The sequence below is a fragment of the Podarcis erhardii genome (genome assembly GCF_964252035.2).
Source record: "Podarcis erhardii genome assembly, chromosome: 1".
Taxonomy (NCBI): domain Eukaryota; kingdom Metazoa; phylum Chordata; class Lepidosauria; order Squamata; family Lacertidae; genus Podarcis; species Podarcis erhardii.
The window spans coordinates 76,986,639-76,999,101 of NC_138497.1; the positions used below are offsets into that span (position 1 = coordinate 76,986,639).

General features: G+C 41.6%; 1 protein-coding gene across 4 annotated transcripts in view; it reads left to right on the forward strand.

The window, feature by feature from the left end:
• The window catches only part of TOLLIP (toll interacting protein), a 39,175-nt gene that overhangs the window by 2,213 nt on the left and 24,499 nt on the right, over nt 1–12,463 (forward strand). The gene's annotated exons all lie outside the window — the stretch shown is intronic.

Consider the following 12,463-nt stretch of genomic DNA (forward strand, 5'->3'; position numbering starts at 1 on the left):
ATTTAGTCTCCTTGGATTACTTGATTCTGTATTTGATACAAAAAATTCTAAGGCTCTTGTCTGGATCATATTTTCATGTCTTGACAGATTTTTGGTGCAGAGGGAGACTTGAGACAGTGATGCATAAGCATTCTATTCTGCCAGGTGGCTGCAGTGCCAAAACAAGTACTGCCAGTTCCTCGTATAGAAGGCAGTTTCTAGAAGTGTAGTGTAACCACATAGCCACTGAAGGATGCTAAAGAGCTAAGTTTTTCTTTTCATTACAAAGCTGTGAGGATGTCTTCTGCCCTAGAGGAAATCTGTATTTGAAAGGTGATGTATTACTGACAGTTCACATATATGGAATTCCAACACATTATTTGGGCTACTCTGGCCACAGTTTTACATTTTTCTTATTGTTTTAATAAAAAAATTATTAATTTTTTTAAATGCCAAAACTGAAATCTTACCAGTGTACTGTGTACAGACAGCTGTATAGGGTCAGATTTGCCTGCGGGTCATCTCCCTTGATGAATTATTTCTTGGTGTTAACAGTAGTAGCCATTCAAATACTTTGTCAAGAACTGAGCTGTAAATGTGATGGGTTTAAACAATTTTTGTTCACAGTAGTTGAACTTGAAGAGGAAAGAAGGTTATAGACTCTGTCTATAAGTCCGTCTGTCCTTGATCAGCTCATGCAGGCCTCTCCTTACAAACAGATAACTGTAGACAATTTTGGCAGCAAATAGCCCCAGATGAAGGATAGCCAATCTGCATTTTTAGGGGTTGCTTTGTTCTCTACACTTTAGTCTGAAGGCCAGAACTATTTGACCCATTACAGATAGAATTGGCAGAAAGGCCTTTGTAGATACATGCTTGTAGAGTATTAGACCTGTTAATTTTTGGAAGGCTAATGAATGACTGCCTCCTCCTAGATTACATCAAAACGCAGGTTAGCAGTGACCCATTGCTTTTCCAGAATGTGCATGATAGTGCTGCAATGTAAACTTTGTGGAAAGCAATATATTGTATTCATGACAGTTTCTTCCTTTGTGCATGCTTCCACTTAAGAGAAAACAATCTCAACACATTTTCACTAAAACTTAATATAGCATTCCAGGGCACAAATACAGTTGCTTCCACCACTAGTATTACTGTCTACAGCTGTTCTTGATGACCCACCCTCAGTTAAAAATTCCTTACCATGCCCCAAATCCTATTGAGTTCAGTGAGATTCATATATTGAGTATATACTGTCAAATGCACAAGCCAAAGCGCACATTGGAAACAATGACTCAAATTACAAGCTGTGGCTAAGTTCATAATAGTTTTGGTTTACAATCTCTCAGTATTACTTCATGGATTTTATTTTGTCTCTTGAAAATGTCATTAGTGTGAGAAGCAAACACTAAGGTGATTGAGCAGGTGGTTGCTGAACAACTCCAAGCATGCCTGGAGGATGTGGACCATTTGGATCCCTTCCAGTCTGGATTCAGGACTCATTATGGGACTGAAACTGCCTTGGTCGCGCTGGTCGATAATCTCTGATGGGCCCCTAGGCTAGGGACAGAGGTGAAAGCTGTTTCCTAGTTCTGCTGGATCTCTCAGTGGCCTTTGATACCATCGGCCATGACATAAAAATAAACTTTGCCCTGTTGTTTAAGCCTCTTTCCTCCCATCTCCCCTTCTGTGTCTGCATCTCCCTTGTGTCTGTCTCCCTTCTCATCTCTATATACTGTAGTTCCATCCTTACTTAAGACATTGTGATATCTCAAAATCACAGTGTTTATCTGGTGATATATCATGATACTGAAAAGCAGATATCACCCAGCCCTACTTTTTACACAGGTTATTTTTTAATTTTTGTTTTAATAAATAATGTGAATAGTCTGGCCATCTTTTAAAAATCTTGTTCTTGGCTAGGGGGGGCAGTGTTTTGAGTTCTGTTTTGTTTTTGTACCCCCCTTTCTTTACATCATAACTTTGTGTTTCAGTTTTTACCACCTTTATTGTGCGCCATCCTGAGTATGCTGTGGGATGACCTGCAAATGTAATAAAAATGCTATTTTATAGAATTTGAATTGGTGCCATTTCAGAAGGTGTAAAGTATGATACATCTGATCATAGCAGCTCCTTTTAAAACCAGTAGTGCAGCTACAGTGACAGCAAAGGTTTATACTCAGTTATCTGGGAGAAATAAGCCAGAGTTCAGTGGGGGTTGCATTCAAATAAGTGTGAGGTTTTAGCTTTATTGCTTGCAAAATTACCACCGGAAAGTGATGGACAACTGAATAATGCATAAACGAATGAGGCATGCCTCAGTATGAGTAAGTCTTGAGATTTGCATTGACTTAACACTAACTGGAAGATTCCATTTTATATCCTTTCAAAGCATCACTGGGGGAATTTAATAAAACCTTATTGAACATGTAAGTCTATTCTTTCTTAACTGGAGGAAGGTATTTGCTATTCCTATGAACAATACACTAAATCAACTCAGAATTACCTTAACAGCACAATCCTATGCATGTCTACACAGAAATAAGTCTTAGTGAATTAAATGGGACTTACTCCCAAAAGTGTGTAAAGGATTGCAGACTAAATCGCTATTCCAGTGTTTTTCAACCAGTGTGCCATGGCACTCTGGGGTGCCTTGAATGATGGTCAGAGGTGTTGCGAGCAACACTGGCCTCTTTCCCTCTTTCCTTCCCTCTGATGCCCTCTTGTGTCTCTGCCTCCCAAAGGCTTGCACAGCTGTTTGTTGCAGTAGCCCTGACTACAAGCTCCACGGGTTAATGGTGCCTCTGGGGCTGGCCAGAAGGTGCTGGTTGCCAGGAGCTGAGGCGGCCTCGGAGTAAACAGGCAAGTGGGCAAGGGAGCCCAGCCAGCTAGCCCACCAGCCCTTGCTGTTGGGAATGGACAGACAAGTGGGAGACAGGCAGGCACTGTGCTGGCCTTTTATTTGTTTGCTGTGTGAAAGGCCTGCCTTGGAGCTGAGTGCCTGGTGCTGAAGGGGAGCCTTTCTGCCACGCAGGTCTGGCAGCACCCGTTGCTGCCTCCCAAGGTAAGGTGTTGGCCTCACGTTCAACTTTGACCAGTCTCTGCTTGGGGTGGGGGCAGCTCAGAGACCAAGGGGAGAGGAGAGGAAGCTGAGGGAACAGTCCACAAGGTAGAGTGTTTGAAAAATGATGAAAGGCTGATAGCAAGGCAAGGGGTGACATAACTGGGCTCCCGAGCCCCACAAGGGTGCCGCAGAAAGAATGTACTTGGTAAAGGGAGCCGTGGACTCAAAAAGGTTGAAAACCTCTGCTCTAGTCAATTGGCTAACCTTCACTTGCATTTGACCTTAATCTTGTGCCACCTTCCAATATGGATATATAGCATTAATTTATTTTTGGACCATCTACTCCACCCCACCTGAACTTCACAGGATTTCAGTAGGCAAGGGATGGGGAGACCTATCCAGAATTGTTTAGAATATTCATAGCAGAATAACTGCTATACATTCTTCAAGATTAGATTACCTGCTTCATTCAGATATCTTCCATTTACTTCTTGGTTGCCCATCAAATGGCCTAATGACATTGCAGAAAAAGCTTCTCCCACCTCAATTTTTTCTCTTGATCATTTGACAAATGCATGAGAGGCCTCCTTCATAAATAATACATAACATTTGCATAGTGTTCCTTGTGTTCATAGCACTTCATATGCATTATCTAGTTATCCTTACAACGGGTAAGTCACTGTAACCATCCCTACCATATTGTAGGGTGGGAGAGGGACTTCTCCTGGGATCATATCCAATCCTTAGCCCATCTACACTCTAGGTCAGGCATAGGCAAACTTGGCCCTCCAGATGTTTTTGGCCTACAACTCCCATCATCCCTAGCTAACAGGACCAGTGGTCAGGGATGATGGGGGTTATAGTTCCAAAACATCTGGAGGGTTGAGTTTGCCTATGCCTGCTCTAGGTTCTAGTCTAGACAGTTCATAGCAGAGGTAAGGCTTTATTGAGTGGCCTGTAGGGATGGAGTCCACAATTATGTACCCTTTTGTGCATTTTCTCATGGTGTTGTTGCATACACTGTTAGTTCTGGTCCTCACCTCATAAAATATACATCAGCTCAACCTGCACTTGCATTTTGCGAAAAGGACATAATTGACTTCAAGAACTCCTTCAAATTTTTCTATTTGTATTTCCTACTGTTGATCATTGCCCACTATTACTAAGTATCCGTTGGCATGCCCCTGGGGGTATTGTAATTTGTTTGTCTTGTATCTTTGTTCTTATTTTGGTGAAATGCCAATAGAGCAGCACTCCTGTCTCTTTCAGACCACACCAAATTGGGAGGGATAGCTATTGCCACAGAATAGGGATTCACGATTGCCATAACAAATTGGAGAACTGGGCCAAAACTAACAAAATGAATTTCAGTAGGGACAAATGTAAGGCCCTACACTTTGGCAGATTGCCTGTGGGGAGTCCCTTCCAAATCTACAATTCTATGATTCTATTATTTTACAGTTTTCACACTTAAAATCAAGTGTACCTATCTAGGCTTGTTTATAGTACAGTATAAGCTGTTCTGTTTTGGTAACAGGGATGGGATATGAATTTCTTGTTGATACCCTTGTGGATTGTGAAGTATCTTCGCTTACATCCTTTAGCCTTGTAGTGATTTAGTTTCTAGCAGTGAGCAAGAGAATTACTTTGTTTACTTGCAGACTGTTACATTATTTGTTCTAACTCAACCACTGTAACTATAACTTCAGCTTTCATTTTGAAAGCGATTTAAAATGTATCCTGTACTCAGAGAAAGTAGTGAAATTTGTCCCCAAATGCCATAAATTAAACCGAACGTTGAAACCCCCAATAAATGTCAGACACTTTTGTAGCCTGGGGGCCTTTGCAAAATCTGTTGCATCTCTTCTGTAGCATAGATAATGTCTTAATGGACAAAAAGCATATATTAAGATATCAAAAAGGTAAAGCAAATTGTTGTACTGGAAACTTCACTGCCCTAAGCCTTATTCTTTATGTAACTAATGCATTTGAAGTAAATCTAGAGAATATTCATACATTTCACATACACACAGTTTGAACCTTAGGACCAGTTCACACAGGACAGTCAGTTTTGGAGTGTGTAGGACTTCCTTCAGGCTATGGTGGGCTTGCAGAGAGGGTGCTGTTTGCCTTAGCTGGTACCTTCTCATAGCTGTGCATGCAGCCACCAGTGATGGTGCTTTAGCAACTGCCACCTTCAAGGAAATAACAATGTCAATACAAGGTATTCATTCATTCAAATGATATTCCTGTGCAAGTGTAGCATTTCACTTCATGTTAACTCTTAGTTTTTCTCATTTTGTTTTATTGTTGTGGTTATCATTTATTCAATTTGTATACTGCCCTTCATCTGAAGATCCCAGGGCAGTTCACAACAGAAAATAATAAAAAAATGAGAATACCAGAAACATATTAAAACAAAAACCAAACCAAGAACTCCCCTTCCCACAAACACATATAAAAAGCCATGGAATGCAGGCGTTCCGGACAAGTGGAATAGACCACAGCAGCTCCCCCTCCTCGACCCTCAAGTCTGCCCTGATGCTGCACTGACTATCCAGGTGGGCACAGCTGCATGAGACCAGCTCAACTCTGCTCACCCACGCAGGTCACAGTCATACAGACCAGATCAGCCTCCTCATCCACAGTCAAATCATGTATAAATGAGATCTTACTCAGTTGACCTGGCATTCAGCAACAGCAGCTGCAGACCCGAGGACTGACTGAGAGGACAACTCCCCTGGTTAGAAGAGGGGACTGGCACATGGCACAGTCACTAACTGCCACGTGTCTATTACCTAGCCTGTCCTGTCTCCCACAACCCCTACCCTGAACCACTGTGATTGCCCCCCCGCCCCATTCTTCCCAACAAATCTCTTCCCAGGCACATCCCATGTCTTTCAGTTAAAAGCAATAAAACCCCAAATTTAAACCAAGTTAAAAAGTAGTTGAAAATCATTTAAAACAACTTGAGTAATAATAATAACAACAAGACCCACTAAGCAATACCCAACCCAAGAGCCCATTCAGGTGTCTCAGCTTTTGTACTGCAGTTAGTCTGGGCCATACCCTCCTAGGCTTGGCAGAAGAGGCCTGCAAGGCAGGGAGCAGTTCCCCCAGGACCCACAGCCAATATGGCCTTTGAAGGCAATATACCTTCAGTTAATCCGACAACCATTTTTCCTCTACTGTAATGATACTTTTCCCCATTGCTAGGCAAGGACAGTCTGCTTTGTAAATGCATTGTGTGGGAGTTCAGAATTCTTTGAGATCAGTTTGCTTATCTGTAATGGCACTATACTATTTCATGTGGATTTTAGCTTATTTCAAAAAGTATGTGGGGGTTGACAGTGCAAAACTACCCATAAAAAGGCTTATTTTAGAAGAAATACGGTCAAAAGATTTTTAAAAATCTTGTACAGTACGTTTAAATAACAAGACTATGTTTGCACTTCTCTGCAGCTGTGAGTGAATAAATAGTTGAGCTTTGCGCTTCTGATGAACTGGCTCTAATTAGCATACCAAACAGATTTTGAGATGGATATACTCCTTTGCGTGCCTTTCTAAACTGTTCTTAAAATAAATACTTGTAGTTTGTGGCTTCATTAACAATCTAACAATTACATGTATTACAGATAACCCAGTTCAACAAACGTAAGAGCTGGAAATACATACAAGATGTTTCTAGCTCTAACTAATAGGTGAGGGAAATGCCTTTCATGTAAATGACAGCACAAATGCTATTTTTACAACTCAAGTAACATAGCTTTGAAAAAAACATAGTTCCTTCATGCATTTAAAGTATGAGATTGGAGACATCCAACGTAGACTGCAGGTTTGGAGCCTTAGTACTAATCTATAAATGTCTACTCAGAACCCTACATTCACCAACTGGAGCCGGGTGCAGATTTGTGGCAGGGTGGGGGACATACACTTAGAACTGAGCTAGAGTGTATCGAAGCCCATTCTCAATCAAGGAAGTTGTTTTTAGTAGCAGAACTGAGCCATTACACATAAAAATCCATTCCTAGTTTCTCCTCCTCCTTGCCCAAGATTTCTTCACTTCAGCAAAGAAATTTAAGGGGGTTCCTTTTTTGTTGCAGTTGTTTAAAGTGATGGGAGATTAAGCTTTTATACTTACGCTGCCAGTCACCCACATGTTAGGTAATAGAGCCTCATCTATCTTCTGCCCACCTTGATATAAGGTGCTGCTTTCAGTTCTCTGCAATTTTCAGAGAACTCTGGGGAATCTCTCTGCTGCTGTGCGCCCAGCTGTGCCAGAGGGACAGGGACAGTTTCGCCTGGGGAGTAGATTTATGGAGGCTTAAACTGAAAAGACTTGTAAAGTCTGCTTTTCTAGTTTTTATCTCTGTGCGTTGCTAGACAGGTACACTCTGTATAATCCCTGCTGCTTTTTGGTTGAAGTTACTGTTTGGTGTTTTGTTTTTTTAAGCATGTATGCATGCTTCAGTTGGAGCTTAGAAAAAACTTGGCTTGAAAGCTCTTTAAAAACAAAGTTCATTGCTCGTATTTAGAACTTCAAAAAAATATCCTGCTGTGCTCTTGTGTTCAGCTAGTGGAGTGAGAAGGCACTCAGCTTTTTAGGATAATAAGTAAATTGTAAGCTTAGAAAATAGTAGAGGTATGTGGCTCGGGGGATGTATTAGTAGTCTGTGTTACAGGCACATTCAATAAGTATTAATAGGATTTATATTTTAGATAATACTAGCAATGCAGTTGGGGCACTCAATCCAGTAAACAGAACCCTCTCAAAATACAGAATAGGGTGGTTTTGAGATAATAAGGAAAGAGTTGTAGTGTACAGAAGAGGACTTCTTTTGTGCATCATAGATCCGGTTTTGAATGTGTGCACAAACAATCAGTATGAAAATAGTTTGGATCATAATACAAGTTAACTAAAGCAACTTTACAGAAGCATATTTTCCTACCTGTTCTATCCTACCCCTATCCCCAACCTGGGCAGCCATCTGGGTAATGGTGGTTGGGGCTGAAGAGGTGCTATTCAGGAAGGATGGTCCAAATCAGATAGAAGTTTGCCTGATTTTGGACAATTTCCCCCTCCTTCAGCAGCCTCCTTCAATTAACCTAACATTAGGCTGTTTAGGATCCAAGCTTTTGTTGTTGTCTTGAATGATCTTACTGTGTTCAAATATCATGTTTCTTTAGTTACAGATAGGTAGCCGTGTTGGTCTGCCATAGTCAAAACAAAATAAAAAAATTCCTTCCAGTAGCACCTTAAAGACCAACTAAGTTAGTTCTTGGTATGAGCTTTCGTGTGCATGCACACTTCTTCAGATACACTGAAACAGAAGTCACCAGACCCTTCTATATAGTGAGAAGGTGGGGAGGGGTATTACTCAGGAGGGTGGTGGGAATGGGTGATTGGCAGATAGCTGTGATGAGCCTGTTGACGACTCTTAACGACTGCAATAGGTCTTACAGGAAAAAGCAAGGGGTGAGAAGGTGAAAAATGGCTTTGTCATGTATAATGAGATAAGAATCCAATGTCTTTGTTCAGACCAGGTCTCTCCATGGTTTTAAGTTTGGTAATAAGTTGCAATTCAGCAGCTTCTCTTTCCAGTCTATTTCTGAAATTCCTTTGTAATAGAACAGCTACTTTGAGATCTTGTATAGAATGTCCTGGGAGATTGAAGTGTTCTCCTACTGGTTTCTCTGTCTTGTGATTCCTGATTGGACAACTCTATTCCTTGTATTGGACAACTCTATCAGGAACCACCAAGCTTGGCAAGAGTTCCAAAGGAAAAACAAAACATTTACCACTCTCAACTGGAGCTACTGAAAAAACAGAAAAACAAGAAACTCTCTAATCTTTCCAACCTACAGGCTACTAATCAAAACAAGATCAACAATATTGTCAATCTCTCACAGCAAGCACTCAGCCCAGCTGAGGAATCAGTCCTTTCATGTGGACTGTCATTCTGCCCTGCCAAATCCCCACACATGATTCAGTTATGTGGGGACTTGGAAGCATTTTTCCGCCGTTTACGCCTGAAGGAGTATTTTCAACACACACAACAACAAGACAAAGCAGAACAAGCAACAACTTCACAACACAACACCTCTCAACCCACTGGAGAACAACAACCACCCTCCCAACAGAACACTGACCACCAACTACCACCGAAAAAGTGTTACACAAAAAGGGACTCCACATGGACCCCTCCTGATGGACGCAATACCACACTGGACTTGTACATTGACTGCTTCCGCCACAGAATCCAAACAGATGTGACCAGAAAACACCATCGCTTACAACAAAATCTAAACCATGCTGAAAGGAGAGCCATAGATAATCTCAGAAACAACCCAGACATTATAATTAAAGAAGCGGACAAAGGTGGAGCTGTCGTCATCATGAACAAAACTGACTACATTCAGGAGGCTCACAGACAACTTTCCAATACCGCCTTTTACATAAAATTGGACTCAGACCCCACACAAGAATACAAAAAAGAACTGAACAAGATTGTTAAGGAGCTACCCCCACACATCCAAGAACAGATCCTCACAAACACACCAACAGAACCTCGACCAGGAACTTTCTATCTTCTACCTAAAATACACAAACCAGGAAATCCAGGACGCCCCATCATTTCAGGTATTGGCACTATTACAGTGGGTGTCTCCGGTTATATGGACTCTGTTCTGAAACCATATGCCATCAGTGCTCCCAGCTATGTACGTGACACCACAGATTTTCTGAGGAAAATACAATCTTTAAATAATCTTCCTAACAATACTATACTAGCTACTATGGATGTGGAATCTCTGTATACCAACATCCCACACAACAATGGTTTACAAGCTATAAGGAACACCATTTCAGATAAAACCACAGCGGACTTTGCTACCAAACTCTGCCAATTTGTCCTTACCCACAACAACTTCAAATTCGGTGATGACCTGTTCCTTCAGATCAGCGGCACAGCAATGGGCACCCGCATGGCCCCACAGTATGCCAACATCTTCATGGCAGATTTAGAACAACGTTTCCTAAACTCCTACCCACTCAAACCTCTCTTGTACCTGCGATACATTGACGATATTTTTATCATCTGGACACATGGTCAACAGACCCTGGACACCTTCCACCAGAAATTCAATGATTTTCACCCCACAATCAACCTAACAATGAATCAATCTATGCAAGAAATACATTTTTTGGACACTACTATAAAAATACAGGATGGGCGCATAGACACCACCTTATACCGTAAACCAACTGACTGACAAACATATCTACATGCCTCTAGCTACCATCCCAAACATACCAAACAGTCCATTGTATATAGCCAGGCACTACGTTACAGCCGCATCTGTTCCAATTCTACAGACAGAGACTCTCACCTAAGAGATCTACAGCAAACCTTTTTAGAACTAAAATACCCAGCAGATGAAGTTAGACAACAGATCCAGACTGATAGCCAGAGAGAACTTGCTGCAAGACAGACCCCAAAAAGAAAATAACAGAACACCTCTAGTCATCACATACAGCTCCCAAGTTAAAACAGTACAACGCATCATCAGAGATCTACAACCTCTCCTGGACAATGACAGTTCTCTTTCTCAAGCTCTGGGAGGAAGACCTTTCATTGCCTATAGACAGCCTCCCAATCTTAAACAACTCCTAACCCACAATAATACTACAACCAGACTTAACATGGACACTGGCACCAGAGCCTGCAATAAACCCAGATGCCAACTTTGCTGCCACATACACCCGGACAACACTATTACTGGCCCCAACAACATCACACATACCATCTCGGGACTATTTAATTGCTTATCGTCTAACATTGTGTATGCCATCAAATGCCAACAGTGTCCTTCAGCTCTCTATATTGGACAAACAGGCCAAACCTTACGCCAAAGAATAAACAGACATAAATCTGACATCAGGAATCACAAGACAGAGAAACCAGTAGGAGAACACTTCAATCTCCCAGGACATTCTATACAAGATCTCAAAGTAGCTGTTCTATTACAAAGGAATTTCAGAAATAGACTGGAAAGAGAAGCTGCTGAATTGCAACTTATTACCAAACTTAAAACCATGGAGAGACATTGGATTCTTATCTCATTATACATGACAAAGCCATTTTTCACCTTCTCACCCCTTGCTTTTTCAGTCCCTACTGAAATTCATTTTGTTAGCTTGCTTTTGCTTATTAGGAAAATCAGTGTGTGTGTTAAAGACTATTTGGACTGCTGGACGGGGGTAACACCATTGGTATTACCATTTTTTGATGGAATTAAAAACTTGGTGGATCAGAGAAATGCTGTGGACATAGTGTATCTTGATTTCAGTAAGGCTTTTGAAAAAGTTCCCCATGATATTCTTGTGAGAAAGCTGGTAAAATGTGGGTTGAACAAGGTAACTGTTAGGTGGATTTATAGCTGGTTGACTGACCAAACCCAAAGAGAACTCATTAATGGTTCCTCGTCATCCTGGAAAAAAGTGAAAAGTGGGGTGCTGCAGCATTCTGTCCTGGGTCTGTTGTTCAACTTGGATGAAGGAATTGAGGGGATGCTCATCAAATTTGCTGATGACACTAAACTGGGAAGGGTAGCTAAAACAGCAGAAGACAGAATCAGAATTCAAAATGACCTTAACAGATTGGAGAACTGAGCGCAAGCTAACAAAATGAATTTCAGTAGGGACAGATGTAACTTTGGACGGAAGAACCAGATGCACTAATATAGGATGGGGGACACCTGGCTTACTAGCAGTACATGTGAAAAGGATCTAGGGGTCTTGGTGGACCACAAGCTTAACATGGGTCAATAGTGTGATGCAGCAGCAAAAAAAGCTAATGCTGTTCTGGGCTGCATCAACAGAAGTATAGTGTCCAGATCAAGGGAAGTAATAGTACCACTGCATTCTGCCTTAGTCAGACCACACTTGGAATACTGTGTCCAGTTCTGGGCACCACAATTTAAGAAGGATGTTGACAATCTGGAACATGTACAGACGAGGGCAACCAAGATGATCAAGGGTCTGGAAACTAAACCTTATGAGGAACACTTGAAGGAGCTGGGTATGTTTAGCCTGAAAAAGAGGAGACTAAGAGGAGATATGATAGCCATGTTCAAATAGCTTAAGGGCTGTTACATGAAGGGGGATCATGCTTGTTTTCTCCTGCTCAGGAAGGTAGGACTCGAACCAATGGCTTCAAGTTGCATGAAAGGAGATTCTGACTAAACATTCTGAAAAACTTTCTGACACTAAGAGCTGTTCATCGGTGGAACAGACTCCCACAAGAGGTGGTGGACTCTCCTTCCTTGGAGGTTTTTAAACAGAGATTGGATGGCCATCTGTCATGGATGCTTTAGCTGAGATTCCTGCATTGCAGGGAGTTGGACTAGATTGTCCCTTGA